The sequence below is a fragment of the Tenrec ecaudatus genome, chromosome 8 (genome assembly GCF_050624435.1).
Source record: "Tenrec ecaudatus isolate mTenEca1 chromosome 8, mTenEca1.hap1, whole genome shotgun sequence".
Taxonomy (NCBI): Eukaryota; Metazoa; Chordata; class Mammalia; order Afrosoricida; family Tenrecidae; genus Tenrec; species Tenrec ecaudatus.
Genome location: NC_134537.1, coordinates 120,923,172 through 120,937,862, shown reverse-complemented (window position 1 = coordinate 120,937,862; position 14,691 = coordinate 120,923,172).

Here is a 14,691-nt window from a genome sequence, read left to right as displayed (position 1 = left end):
ATTGTAGAAGTGGTTTAACTCTGGAAGTGTATGATATGTAAATATTATATCAAGAAAACTACAAGGAAAAGAAAACAACCTTGGCCTGCGGTTACCAGGAGAAACCCAAGCTTAGAGGGCATTGAGTTCACGGGAATGGTGGTGGAGAAGTTTGGAGAGGGGTAACAATAATGGTTGTACGACACGAAGAGTCGGATCAATGGCTCTGAATTATACATGTAGAAGTTGTTGAAGTTGGATGTTTTGTTGTGTATATTTTTGCCATAATTGAAAAAATACATGAGTAACAATGAGTACAGAGAAAAAGAAAATGCTCAAAAATTGATTGTGGTAAAGGTTGAACAACTCTTCTTGATATGGTTCAACTATTGAATTGTATGATATGTGGATGAAGTGCCAATAAAACGGTTTTAAAAAATAATGATGGCAGCATATGTACAAATAATGCTTGATACAATTGTATGGATTGTTATAAGGGCTGTAAGAGTCCCCAATAAAATGATCTTTTAATAAAAATACCTGCTTTAACATATACCATATAAGATATATGTTAATTAATATTTAATTGGGAAAAATAAAAAGGGATATGACAGTTTTTGACTGTTCAGGGGTTCGGCACCCTTAATTCCCACATTGTTCACAGGTCAGCTATCTAACTATTTATCTATGTCTCCAATTGTGTAAATTGCATTCTTGATTGAGACTGGAGTCTCTTAAGTACCTTCATAGATACCTTGGTTCCCTGGAGTAAAGTTGAGTTTACAGTTCTGATGGGGGTTACTTTTCTTCATCAGTTATTCAACATGCATATTCCTAATTTCATTGACATATTCATAACTATAATTTTATTGAGGGAAGGACCTAAGTCATCATTATTTCTATAATTCTGGGCTCTAGTATAGTGCTAGCAACACTATAGAGATGAATTTTTATACCGACTGGAATTGATATGACATTGAATTAAAAATTACTTCAAGTAGCAGAATCAAAAGGTTCAACTAGTTCACAGAAACATTATGTTTTGTGAAATCAAATTAATTTTGAATGGAAACTGGAAATAGCCCATGAGGAAGACTATCTATGTTGCTCTTCAGACATATTCAGTTGTCTGTTAGCATCTTTATAGCATTTGTGAACGGAACAAAGCCTTCGTTCTGCTGGTTACGGTGGAAAGTAAAGTCTGGGGAGTTTCATCGCTTCACAGTGCTCTGTGTGCCTGACTTGAACACTCCTCATATTGATAGTAAATGTAGAAACAATACAAATGGAGCAGAATTGACAAGGGTCTAAAAGAACTGGAGGTACCGAACAACAATCTGTGGTGTTTCGCTCCCTTTTTCAATATTTCCTGTGGAAATTTTTCATAGTTGACTGAAAGTCTTTGTTATTTGAGGTACACTGCATTGGTTTCACTAGATAGATTTAAGGTTTATCAAAATAGAATTGTGGCTGACCTTACACAATTTCATATATTTAATTTGGCAGTTTCATTAAATTAATTAAGGTAATTTATAATCTGTATTTCTTATTCCAAAATGCATATTTATATTTATATGTAACAATCATGAATTGATTAGTGTTTCACTCTATCAGGTAGATATGACCTTCAACTTGCTGACCCAGCTTTTGCTTTTCCAGTGTTACTTTATGAATAATTTAAATTTGGCCCATGGGCATTTTACAATACACAATGACATGGATATCTTGATAAGCTGCTAATTAACAATTTTATCAGCATCCTCTCTTCAATACAGAGCAGATATCATGCCTCAGGAACTTTGTGTTTTAACTAATATAGTGCCATTTTCTTTGGATTCTTCTTTCATTATTGAATATTTTTCCCAGAGAATCTTTCTATATTTCAACTTGAGGCTTGAATTTATCACACACAAGTAAAATTTTTGCTCAAGATCATCCAACAATGGTTGCACCAATGCCTTCACAATGAGTTGCCAGAGGTTGAGGCTGGTTTCAGAGGGGGACATGCAACAAGATTTGTCATTGCTGATTTCAGATAAATCTTGGATGAAAGCAGAGAACTCAAGAAAGATGTTTCACTCACCCACTGCTATTGAGTTGATCCCATTTCATAGTAACTCTGTGGTTACTATGAATAGAGCAGGGTAGACTTTCTTGAGTTTCTGAGACTCAACTGGTCTTTCTCCAGAAAAGTCCCTGTGGTTTCCAATTCTCAACTTTTGGATCACTGCCCAATGTGTAACCACTACATCACTAGAGCTCCTTGTGTTTTATTGACTATTCCAAGGCATTTGACTCGGTGAATCATACATAACACACTATGGATAAGCTTGAGAAGACTGGGAATTCCAGAACACTCATTGTGGCCATGCAAACCTGTACGTGGGTGAAGAGGCAGTTGTATGAACAGGACAAGGTCATGCTTACTTCATGGTTTAAGATTAGGAAAGGTGTGTGTCAGTGTTGTATCCTCTAACCATACTTATTCAATCAGTATGCTGAGTAAATAATCAGAGGAGCTGGATTATATGAATAAAAATGCAGCCTTAAGTTTGGAGGGAAATTAATTTACCTGAAATATGAAGATGACACAATCTTGCTCACTGAATGTGAGGAGGACTTGAATCCCTTGCTGATGACGATCAAGGATTGCAGCCTTCAATGTGGATCACAACTCAATGTAAAGAAGACCCAAATCCTCACAACTAGGTTAATGGGTAACATCACGATAAATAGAGAAAAGAAAGAAGTTGTTAGGGATTTTTTTCTTGCTTGGATCTGCAATCAATGCTCATGGAAGTAGGCATCATGACAGCAAAGGATATTTTGCATTGGGTAAATAAATTGTACAACACTTCTATAAAGTATTGAAAAGCAATGGTTTTACTTTTAGGACTAGCATGTGCCTGACCGAGACCATGGTGTTTTCAATGGCCTCATATGGATATGAAAGTTGGGTATTGAAAAAGGAAGACTGAAGATGAGTCCATGTATTTGAATGGTGGTGCTGGAGGAGAATATTGAAAGTACCATGGATGGCTCCCAGAACAAACTGATCTGTCTTGGAAGAAGTACAGCCAGAACAATCCTTACAGGGAAGGATGGCAAGGCTCTCTCTAACACTTTTGGACATGTTATGAGGAGAGACCAGTGTCTGAATAAAGATATCATGCTTGGTAAAGTGAAGGAGAAGAGATAAAGAGCCAGACCCTCAACAAGATGAATTGAGCCGGTGACTTTAACAATGGGCTCAAACATGCAAACAATTGTTAGGATGATGTGGGATGTGGTGGTGCTATGTACTGCTGTCCTTAAGATTGCTATGATGGGGACCAATAGGATGGTGCCTGAAAACAACAACAACAGCAATAACAGCAACAACAAAGATGGTTATATTTGCTTTCAGGTGAAGAAATAAAAAGAGTGTGGTGGATAGGAAATATTCCATGTCTAACCCAGTCCAAGGCATAGGTAACTTTATTTGTGAAAATCTTTATCCTAATTAGAGCACTGAGCGAATAATTGTAGGAAATTGGATGACTGCAGCATAAAGAGGGAATGGCAAGTCACGCAATAACATGCTCTACTCGTATGTAGATAAGGACCACATCACATTTACCATTATCCGTCCTTGGGATAATAAAAAGTTTTTGAATGGGTTTTGAGAAAGAAGATGGAAAAATCATTGTAATTTATATTCTAAGATCTTTGTGTTTATTTAAGATAAATAAATCTAAGAGACCAATTTAGCAGATATGGCATAGATAAGAAATGGTGATGGGGCTTGCATATCATGATAGTAAACAGAAATTGATTGCAGACAGAGAAGTGTCAAGCTTTGTGAGTTTGATGGCATGGGATGAGCTACAGTTAGGTGTTGAAAAATTCCTTTGGGTATGTGGTTCCTCAGAGGAGCACTAGTGATGTCATTGGTTAGGTTTTGGGCTGCTAACAGAATATGATTTGTTAAGTTTGCTGTCTTTTTTTATTTATTTAAGATAATAAATGAACATTGAATTGTATTCAATACTGTGTCAGTGTCTTTAATATTGGTGTGTGATTTTTAACATTTTCAAGGGTTCCTTTGCAGCACTTTTTCCCAATGTGCTACACTCGGTGTCTTCAATGACGCTGCCTTGGGTGTTGATTGTGGATCCAAATAAAATAATAACTTCAATATATGTCCCCATTTAATCTGATAGTGTCTATTGAGTCTCTTCCCACAAATACAATTGTGAGGATTTTGGTTTTCTTTACATTGAGGCGTAATCCAGGCTGAATGTTGTATTCTTTGATCTTCACAAGGACCCTGTTGATGTACTGCTGCAATGATTTTTAATTATTTTCAGCAAAATTTAACTTGCATGTTATATTATTGAGATTTCCTGATAATTCCCAGATTCTGTTGGATCACCTTTCTTTGACTGGTGCTAGGATATGAATCTCTTCCAGTCAGTTGTCCAGGTAGTGACTTTCAAATTTCTTTTCATAGACAGGTGAGCAACACTAGCACTGTATCTGATTTAAAAAACAAAAACCATGTCAAATGTTATTTCATAAGTTCCTGTAGCCTCGTTTTTCACCAGTACCTTCAGTGCCCTTTGAACTTCTTCCTTCAATGCACGAGTTCTTCACTGTGTTCTCTCGCTCTTGAAATGTTTAATGTTGATCAATTACTTTTCAAATAAAATAACATCGCATATTTCATGCAGCTTCATTTGTTGCTTCCTGCACAGTCCAATACTTTCCCCATAGAATTCTTCAGCATTGCGAATAGAAGATTGACTCTTCCGCAGTTCTTTCAGTCTGAGAAATGCTGGGCTTATTCTTCCCTTTCTGTCTCCTACCTCCATGTCTTTGCAAATTTCATTATAATACTTTGTCATCTTGAGTTGCCCTTTGACATTTACTGTTAATCAATGTGACATCATAATTTCTTGCATTTGTTCTAACTCAGTGGTTCTCAAACTTCCTAACGCCGTGACCCTTTGATACAGTTCCTCATGTTGTGGTGACCCCCAACCATAAAAATTATTTTTGCTGCTACTTCATAACTATAATTTTGCTACTGTTATGAATCAGGTGACCCTGGTGAAAGGGTCAACTGACGCCCCCCAAAGGGGTCGCAGCCCACAGGCTGAGAACCACTGCTCTAGCCGCTCTTTTGTTTGTTCCAGCAAATTCCAGAGTCTCTTCTAACATGCACTATGGTCTTTACATTATTTCTTGTCTGTTTAACACCATTGTGATATCATCTTCAGCTTCCACCTGAACCTTTGTACGATTACCAATCGCCTATTGCATAATTAGCCCCGGGCTTGTTCTTACTGAAAATACTGAGCTGCTCCATAGTCTTTTACAGATGTGATCAATCTGATTTTGTTTTGTTTTTTTAATCTAGGGAAGTCCATACATTTTTAAAAGTTAGAATCAAGACTAGAATAAAATCAAAAACTTCTGGTTAAATCTTTTAAAAATTATGTGAAGGCAATGTGGCCTTTTCCCTTGCCGTTAGTGAAAACAGAGGTTTCTGGGTTGGGTCAAGGGACTGCTTTATATTCAACTCTCTATGCATTCCCATCGCTGTACAGTTTCACTGTGGGTGTTTGGGTCATGAGTGTCACTTACAGGACATCACTTGGGTTTGTTCCCCTTCCAGTTTGCAGCACTAACTTCTAGTTAGATGGTATCATTCGAGGTAAGCATGTACATTGAAGTGATCTTGGAAGCTGAGTGATTATGCAATTCAATGAAAGCCCCAGTTCTTTTGGCAGGGCAATAATTAGATAAACATGCAGAAATAAACATATATACTATGTATACATATATAATGCTATTCAGCTTGCTGCTTCATTTAAGTAATATAGTTTTGGAAGAAATTACAACTGCATATTTTACAAAAATACTTCATTTGAACTCACTAGCTTCATAATTCCAAAGGACTCGCCTTTCACAATTTATCTACAGTGATAAACTCTGACATTGTTAAAGTAAGAGTGTAGCAGAATGTATAAATGAGAAAAGAAAAATAATAAAAGAAATTCAAGAAGCCCTTAGGACTTATGGAATTTAGATTCAAGGTTTTTATATTGTTGGTATCTTGGCTTACTTTTTTCTCATTTTCTTGTCCCCAAGCTCCCAAGAACCATAACAATGCATTTTTATGAAGCTAGTGATATATTTACATTCATTATAGTACTATAGACGATATTTCATTATTTTTAGTTCTGCATTGAGAAAGAAGAGCTTTTGTATCTCATTACTTTGACGTGCAATAATTTTATTCGAGTTTCCTTCTTTCTAATACATTTGATGCTTAACCCTTTCAAGAGAGCCCCAATGCTACTAATATTGCTCATTTCAGTACTGAGCCCTCCTGGGCAGAGTAGTTGGCCAGGATCGGACTGCTGACCTAAAGTAGGCCGATTCAAGATTCCTCTTGGAAACTTTTTTAAATGGAGCTGGCAGGAAATGTGCTTGCTCTGTGGTCCCCTTGGATTTGGCTTTCCCTCAGGACAGAATTTCCTCTGCATCCAAGAGCGACCTGCTTTTCGCTTTTACCAATCGTACCACTAGACCTCACCGTGAATCCATCCTGCTCTTTGTTTGCCACGTCTAAAAAATGTTCCTTCCTTAATCATAAAACCTCCTGGCTTTGAAGATCACATTGTCATGTTACTGACCCTCTACATTGTGTGTACTGACCTTCAGCTCACTTCCATTTTTGACCATTTTTCTTACTGCCCTCATCCCTGCAAGACTTTAGTTTCTGATTTACTGACCATTTTCTAATAGGATGCATTTATAATTCTTACTGACCTTTGGTATTCACAGAGGTCATCCACATAAAATAGGCCAAGTGACCTCTAGCCCCTCAGCCCTATCACTATGGGACCATGTCATTAATGATAAGTACAAAGTCTTCAGAATCTTAATTTTAAACATCCACCCTATCCCTCCTCTACCTTTTATTGTCCAGGAACATTCCCTCTGAAACCCATTTCTGACCCAGCAGGACGTGTGCTTCTTCGATGGATGGACCTGCTCATGGTCTCTGTCTTCTACTTATTCTGACTTTCTTCAATACTCAGCTGAAATTACATGGTCAGTTTTTAAATATTCATTATCTTACCCATATTTCCAACACTACCTTTCCATTTTTTATCTTTTCCTAGCAAAACCAACATATATTAAATCTGTCCTTCCATCTACCCCATCCAACCACTGATGCGGGTGCCTAAGTTCTGCCTGTATCCCCAAAGCCAGAAAGGAACATATTAAAACACAAAATTATGTTAACTGAATTAATTAAAATATATTTACTACTGTGTTATCCACTGGTTGACAACACACCTAGGGGATTACATGGCTTCCTCTTGTCCATTCATTGTTGTCTTCTCAAACCTGCAATTTTTCTGTATCATGCTTATTTTCATCTATTAGTTTGCTTTCTTTAACTCTGAGAACGTACAGTATTCTCAGTCACTCGAACCTAACTAATGCTTGGAGCCATGAGGAGTTTGCCTATCCGTTAGAGACGCGTCCAGCCACACGCAGCCTTGGTAATCTGATACCCAGCTGATCTGCAGTCCAGTGATTAAGAACATGATTACTGTTTAAAACCAGTGAGTATGGGGATGTCTTGTCACACTGCATTATTGTGGTAAGAGGAGTGAGACCTGGCTCCCAATGTTTCTCGTTAGCCAGATCTTCCTTCCATATTTTTAAAGAATAGCATGAAATTTGTAGCTGGTCTTTTTCTATCCTTGAAAGTTGTCTTAAGCCATAAACTGTTACACATCTACACAACATAATACTCTCCTCCTGGAAAAAATTCTATCTATGATATAAAATAAATCTTCAGAATAGCTTGTACAAAGAGAGGAAGGTAAAGAACAGTCCATGTAGAAGACACAGACAATGCCTTTTGCTAAGTGTTGAAAAATATATATATTAATAGTTGTGGATATAAAAGAAACATTGAAGGATTCCTCCCAAGATGCTCACAGACATGGGTCTCTCTCAGATAACATATTTATGGCATTTTTCATTTTTAAAACATGTAAATTCACTATGTTAAAAAGAAAAATTAAAATTTAAAGTTTGTATACCTTATAGGATTACAATAAAATGCAAGGCACAAAAACAAAATGGAGAGCCGTCTCCCATCTCATTTATACTGAAGCAGATGAAGATTATAAAGTCGGAGCATCTTTCTACTTTTATCTTCCAATTATTATCTTTAGTTAGATGAGAATGCGTGTACAAAAAAGAGGGCTTCTCTTTGAGCCAGGGAATGTGTATGATAAAATGAATGTTTTTAGAAGAGTCCCTTCTGCATGCACTCGGAACTAGAACTTTTTTTCATCTCTGGCCACGTTTGGAAGCTATGTAACCATAATCAGAGGCTGTCGGTGCCAGAGTGTCTGCCTAGGGAGTCCTCTCCCAACAGAGCAGCAGAAGCTGGTGTGCTCGACCTGTTTGTGTTTTCTTGTTTTGTTCTGACTCCTGCTGTTTTTGGAAGAGGAGACATTAATGTAGTGAAACCCATCTTATGTGATAACAAATATTTTCACCCACTGTGATAAATAGATATAAAATCATCCCTAAAATATGCTCATGAGAATATCCAATAATAGAATAGAAAGCCAGCCCTAGAAAAAGCAAGAGCAATACATATCTGGAGTCATAATGATATACAATTTCCTCACCCGAAGTTTTTCTCCACAGGTTTTTTTTTCACGTGCTTTTACCTCACATTCATTATGGTGAATAATTTATCCCAAATACATGTGTATAATACATATATCCCAAAGTAAGTACATGGAACTCATCCTACGTGCATTCAAAAATAGAATAGGTATTGTCACTACCATTTCCACTTAGTATTTAGTTAATTGACTGTGACTATCGTTATATTATTATTATTAAATTAGTAGACTAATTGCGCTTTGGAGTATATTATTCTCTACTTTCAGTGGTCAAATTCTTTCCTTCCATGCAGAAAATACTGGCAAAATCTCTGTCCGTGCACCACAAGCACGCCTGCTACCCGTCTCTCGGTGGAGGTTTGAATGTTGACATAATGCTGAAGAGCCTTCAGAGAAGTTTCAACACTAAAGTGCGCTAGGAAGAGAGAGCTCTCAATATGCAAATCAGCCTGCAAAAACCTTACAGGTCTCAGTATTTTGTGCCATTACCAATCATGGGAAGGGTGCAGACCCAGGCAGCTTGTCATTCCATTTTTCCCTGGATCACCATGAGTTTGGGTTTGATTCAATGGTAGATAACAATGGCATCCTCTGTGTAATTTGCTCCAAGTTCATTAATGAAAAGAATTGAGTCTAAGTAGAGGGAAATGTGAAAAAAATTGTCACATGAGTTTCATATCTAGAAAAAAATGACAAAAGAAATGATTAGAAATTAGTTCTAGTCTATATGTAAAGGATATATTAGTAAGAAGAATATGACATATATTGTAGAAATGATAGCAAGTTACAGGAATAAAGGCTGATAATCCCAATGAATATCTTTTCCTGAGTATTTAGAAACATTTTCACCACTTTAGTCCCTAGTTTGAAATCTTTCCATATATTGGTCCTCTCTCAAATGAATAAAAATCTGAAATAATCTGATAGGAATGTAAAACACAAATTGGAGATTCTTCTATGTTTGCAGAAAATGTCCATGCTTATTCATTCAATTCTATGAAGCTGTCATCTTAAATTTGAAAGATGTCTGCTGGCACACTTGGCTAAGGCGTAGGGAGTTAACAGGAAAGTCGCTGGTTTGAATCCACCAGGAACACTGCGGGAGGAACACAAGGTAGTGCTGGTGTAGAAAAGTATGATGGCCTTATAACCCTGAAGAGTTTCCGTCTGTCCTAGAGCGTCGCTGAATCGGAATTGATTAGAGAATAATAAGAGAGAAGAAAGAGAAAGACTAAACGCATTCTTAAGTTATAGCCCTGCCAATGGCCTTTTAATTCCAACCATGATAGCTGGTTTATTCATGACTACAATTGGGTACAAACTTTACATTTTCAGTAAATGGTTATTTATGGATAATTCCTGCAGAGAAAAATATCTCATGAAGTATTTTCTTGTATAGTAAGAGTTACATAATTTCACAGAGACCTTGAATCACAGGGACGTAGGGTGCATGAACATTAGGCATATTTTGTTAAACAAGAGGACCATTTCCTATTTCAACTTCAAAAATGTCCAGGCCTTTATGCAGCAAACATGTTCTGAACTCTTGTGTTAATGATCATCTGAGACAGGGTCCTTTGGTACAAGATTAATATATAGAACAATTTCAGAACTTAGGACAAAAATGAAAAAAATAAGATTCAAGATACTCAACAGATGGCAGCAGAATAATGAAAAAAATTCTAGATATGCTTGCCCTCAACCTTCCTTTGGTGGCACCCGATAACACAGGTAAGCACGTGGACTCTAGTTACCATACAAGCCCTCAGCTCTGTAGGGGTTAGTGGCAACCAAACAGCTTTGGAGGGAACGTAGTTGGGAGAACAGGGAATGACATTTGACATCAAACCTAACATGGGGAAAGTGATTTGTTCCTGCAGAAAACTGGTCACATCACCAGGTGCACAGTGCGCGTCCAGAAGCCCTGGGAGGGGTCTCTTAGGAGGTCTGAGGGATTGAGGCAGAAAATGAGGACCGGATCTAGGCTGTGGAGGACCTGGTTCATTTTTATCCTGCGAGGTTTATTTCATTCTTGGAAAATCAGGAGAGTGAAAGGGACGGTAGAAAGGAAGGAATGGCGTCACAGAAGAGGAAGAACACAGTTTGAAACCACTTATGATAATAGATATATTCCCTCAGATTTCATTGTACTTGGATCTCTAATCAGTGTTCTTGGGAGGCACAATCAGGAAATCAAATGTCATTTTGATTTGGGTGAATATGTTGTAAAACATCTCTTTAAAATGCTCGCAAACCAAGATTTCACTTGGAAGACCTTGGCATAGCTTAGAACACTTGACCCAAAACTTGGCCATTGCTATTGCTGAGCAGGTAAGAGCTGTACAGAAAGACCAAGGACTAATTCATGCCTTTGAAGTACAGTGTTGGAAACGAATATTAAAAGTACTATGGGCAGACGGGGAAAAAAGAAGAAGAAGTGTTTCTTGGAGAAAGTATAGTCAGAGTACTCCTTAGAAGAGAAGAGAGCGGGACTTAATTGCAACGGCTTTAGACCTATTCTCTGGAGAATGACTTCATGCTCAGTAGCGATGAGGCGCAGAGAAAAAGACGAAGGGTCTCAGTGAGATGGATTGACACACTGACTGCAGCGGTGGCTTCAAGCCCAGCCATGATCACGAGGAGGGCTGAGGACCAGACAGTGTTTTTGGTGGTGGTGTTTTGGGTTTCTCATAAGGCTGTTATGAGTCAGGAATAATAGCTCATAAGTAGGCTATTTTCTAAGCTATCTACACGTGCTATTTCATTTAATCCTTGCTACAGCCCTGTTTGGTAGAAACTCCTACCCCCACTGTGCATTTAAAGATGAGAAAACTGACGCTTAGGGACGTTAAGTCACTTGCCTGCAAAACAGACACATGGTGAAATGAGATGTGTCTTATTTCAAATTTAGATATGTCTGACTCTAAAGTATATGGATATAATCACCACTCGATGCCTTACAGCAAATTTTAAAATAAAATATTACTGGGAGCATAAGAAACACCTGTAGAAGAAAGGCGAAAACAAAGCACAATTAAAAGCAAAAAGGAGGTGTTCGGTGCTCTAGTCCTTCTCGTTGGGCGTCCTGTTCTTCCGTGCAGAGGCGCACCCACAGCCCTGCCACACGGTGACAAGTAATGGGAACACTGGCTCACAGAGGCGGGCTGCTTCCCGTGCATGTCTAAGACAGATGTGATTAACTAGAACACTTGTTGTCATGCTAACATAATAAAATGAGCATATCGTAGTCATTAGACATTGTAGTGACCTTTGCTACACGTACACTGACCTGAATTGCAAGGCGCCCTAAACCCCTGAACAAGAAACAGAATGCCGTACGTACAAATGGTCTTTAGGTCACTCGGAATTTATAATGTTTTGGGGGGAAATTGCGTGGCATGCTTGCTATTTTATGTGCACTATTATTTGAATATCCAGATTATTAGTTCTCTCTCCTCTGGCCTGTGAAATTGATCGTGTGAGTTTTCTTTCCAATCCACTTCAAGAGGCATTCTAATTTCCATTTAAAAGATATGGTCAGTGAAGTAACAGCCCTCGGAGACTCTCTAGCACACTGATACTGCTCGGCATGATAGTGGGCACCTTGTGTTTGCTAAGCTCTTGGTGAAGGGTGAGAGAGGGAGCCCAGGATGGTGGCAGTCTCTCAGCCATAACATGTTGAGCTGTTTTCCTTCAGTTGAACTGCCATTTCAATCATTAAAAAGCAAGGCATCTAGTAAATGTTAAGCGCGGGGATTTATTTATTTATTTGTCTGTTTATCTGGCAGCTGACAAATCTAGAAAGATTAAATGTGCAGTATTGGAGCTTGAAAGGTTCTTTCATCTATCATCACACGGGCGTCTTTTAGTGGCTGGTAGTCTCAATCCAGATTTAATTAAACTCTTTTCCTTTTTTCCAATGAGAGCTGGGAACCCACAAGCAAATGCCTGCACTACTTCTGTGGCTGCCAGAACTGGATTGTTTGCCTTGCATCCCGCCAAGTCTGTCTCAACAACAACAACAATGTAATGTATTCCTTATCTGTCTGTCTCCTCCAATTTATTTTATTTGAGAAGACTTTGGGATTCGAGTTGCTTGGATACTTTTGAAGATTCGGTGCTCCATTTGTGAGCTTTCTTATTTCAAGCTTGCAAAATTCTGACACTAATCTAAATGTAAATGAATAAAGTTTTGACCAAATCACCATATTTGGTTTTTTAAAGAATACTTGCCCAATAGCAGTGAATGACAACGTTGCCGACATCCACAGAGATCTGAAATGTTCATGAGGATCTGAAAGGAACGAAGCATGTAGAAGGGATTTCTCTCAACCCAATCCTAGTAAACAGAAATATATCATGGTCTGAATGAGATGGCGTAGTAGCACATGTGTTTAAGTCCTGAACGATACCTCTCAGACTAGCAGTCCAAACCCAACCAGAGACACCTCGGAACAAAGGCCTGGAAATCTGCTTCTCAGAGATCACCACCTGGAAAACTGTTCTGCACATGTGGGGCCACACGGAGTTAAAGCAGACTGCATGGCAACTAGTTTGAATTTGGTTTTTATTTGATGTGATGTTTTTCATTAGAGATGTGATTGTGTATGTTAATTAGGACATAGTAGCTTTTATAATCAGGAAATCACAGATTTTCTACATAGTACTGTTTTCTTAGGAGCTCAAAGAATTTGATATGAGTTAATATGTCAGATCAACTTATGAAAGCAAGTATTACATGGTGGCCACAATATGCCTTGCTGTGAAAGATGATTTATGATTGACAATTAACTTTTTGGTAAAGAATAATTATAGGTTATTTTACCTATCAATTTTATTCCATATTTTGATGAAAATTAATTGTTATATAAATGCATATCCATAGCTGCCTTTCTACTACACCTTTGAATGTCTCTAGACTGGTTCATACCATCAGTCAATCACAGTACTGCAATTCTATTAATTATTATTAAATAAAATTAGCCTGCTTACTTATAATAAAATAGGATTGTAAACTTTAGAAAATTATATAGTTTACAAAAGGTATAACATTGTATAATTTTAATTTACAATATACAATTATAATTGTATAATTTAGAAAATATTGGATAAAAAGTGACATTTACTAAATTAGAGAAGACAAAAAATCGTGATATTTTGAATTATTACTGTATGGCATGTATATGAAGAAATTAAGTTGATCAAATTTTGTGATCCTCATGGGGTAAAAATTATGCTACAGGACAAATATTTTGTCAATACAGAAAAGCTGTTTTAAGTATAGCTTGTGTTTGTCTGTGATAATGTGACAAATATGTAGCTGGTAAGAAAGCTCTAATGAAATCAGATGAATAATTCCTTTCAGCCAAGTCAGCCTAGAGTTCACCTTAAAGTCATAGCATAGAGCAAATTATATAAATAAATTAAATTTAAAGCAAAAGAAGTTTTTTTTCTTTTTGCTTGAGTTACCCTAATAAATAAAAGATCTATTCATTGCATGTTAGAATTATGAAAAAAATAATAAAAATCCAAATTCATTATTTACAAACATTTTTATATTTCAGTAATTATGGTATATACCTTTTGTCTAGTAATTAAATACAATTTTGTCTTGGTTTAACAAACATTAAGTAGTGATCCTCAAACATTAAACAGACATGTTCTCACAGGTGAGCTAGACATGTTCAGTGAGTTTGCAGTATCCAGGCTAATGCTTGGATTCTCTAGAGACCCTGCTCCCAGGACAGGAGCTAATGATTCCAAAGACAAATCAGAAAAGTGTAGACAACACAATGCCAGTCATGGTTTATTTTGAGGCATTTTAAAAACCTGGCTTAACCATAAATGATGATGTCCAGCCAGCAGGGAACATTTGACCTAAGCAAACAGGGTATTTCATGGGAGTTTAGTGACTAGTCCATTTACCTAAGTGTAGTACTGTTATGGGAACCAAACAAGTGATGATGAAATAACCTGGGGCTACTGACAGTCAATGGCTCTA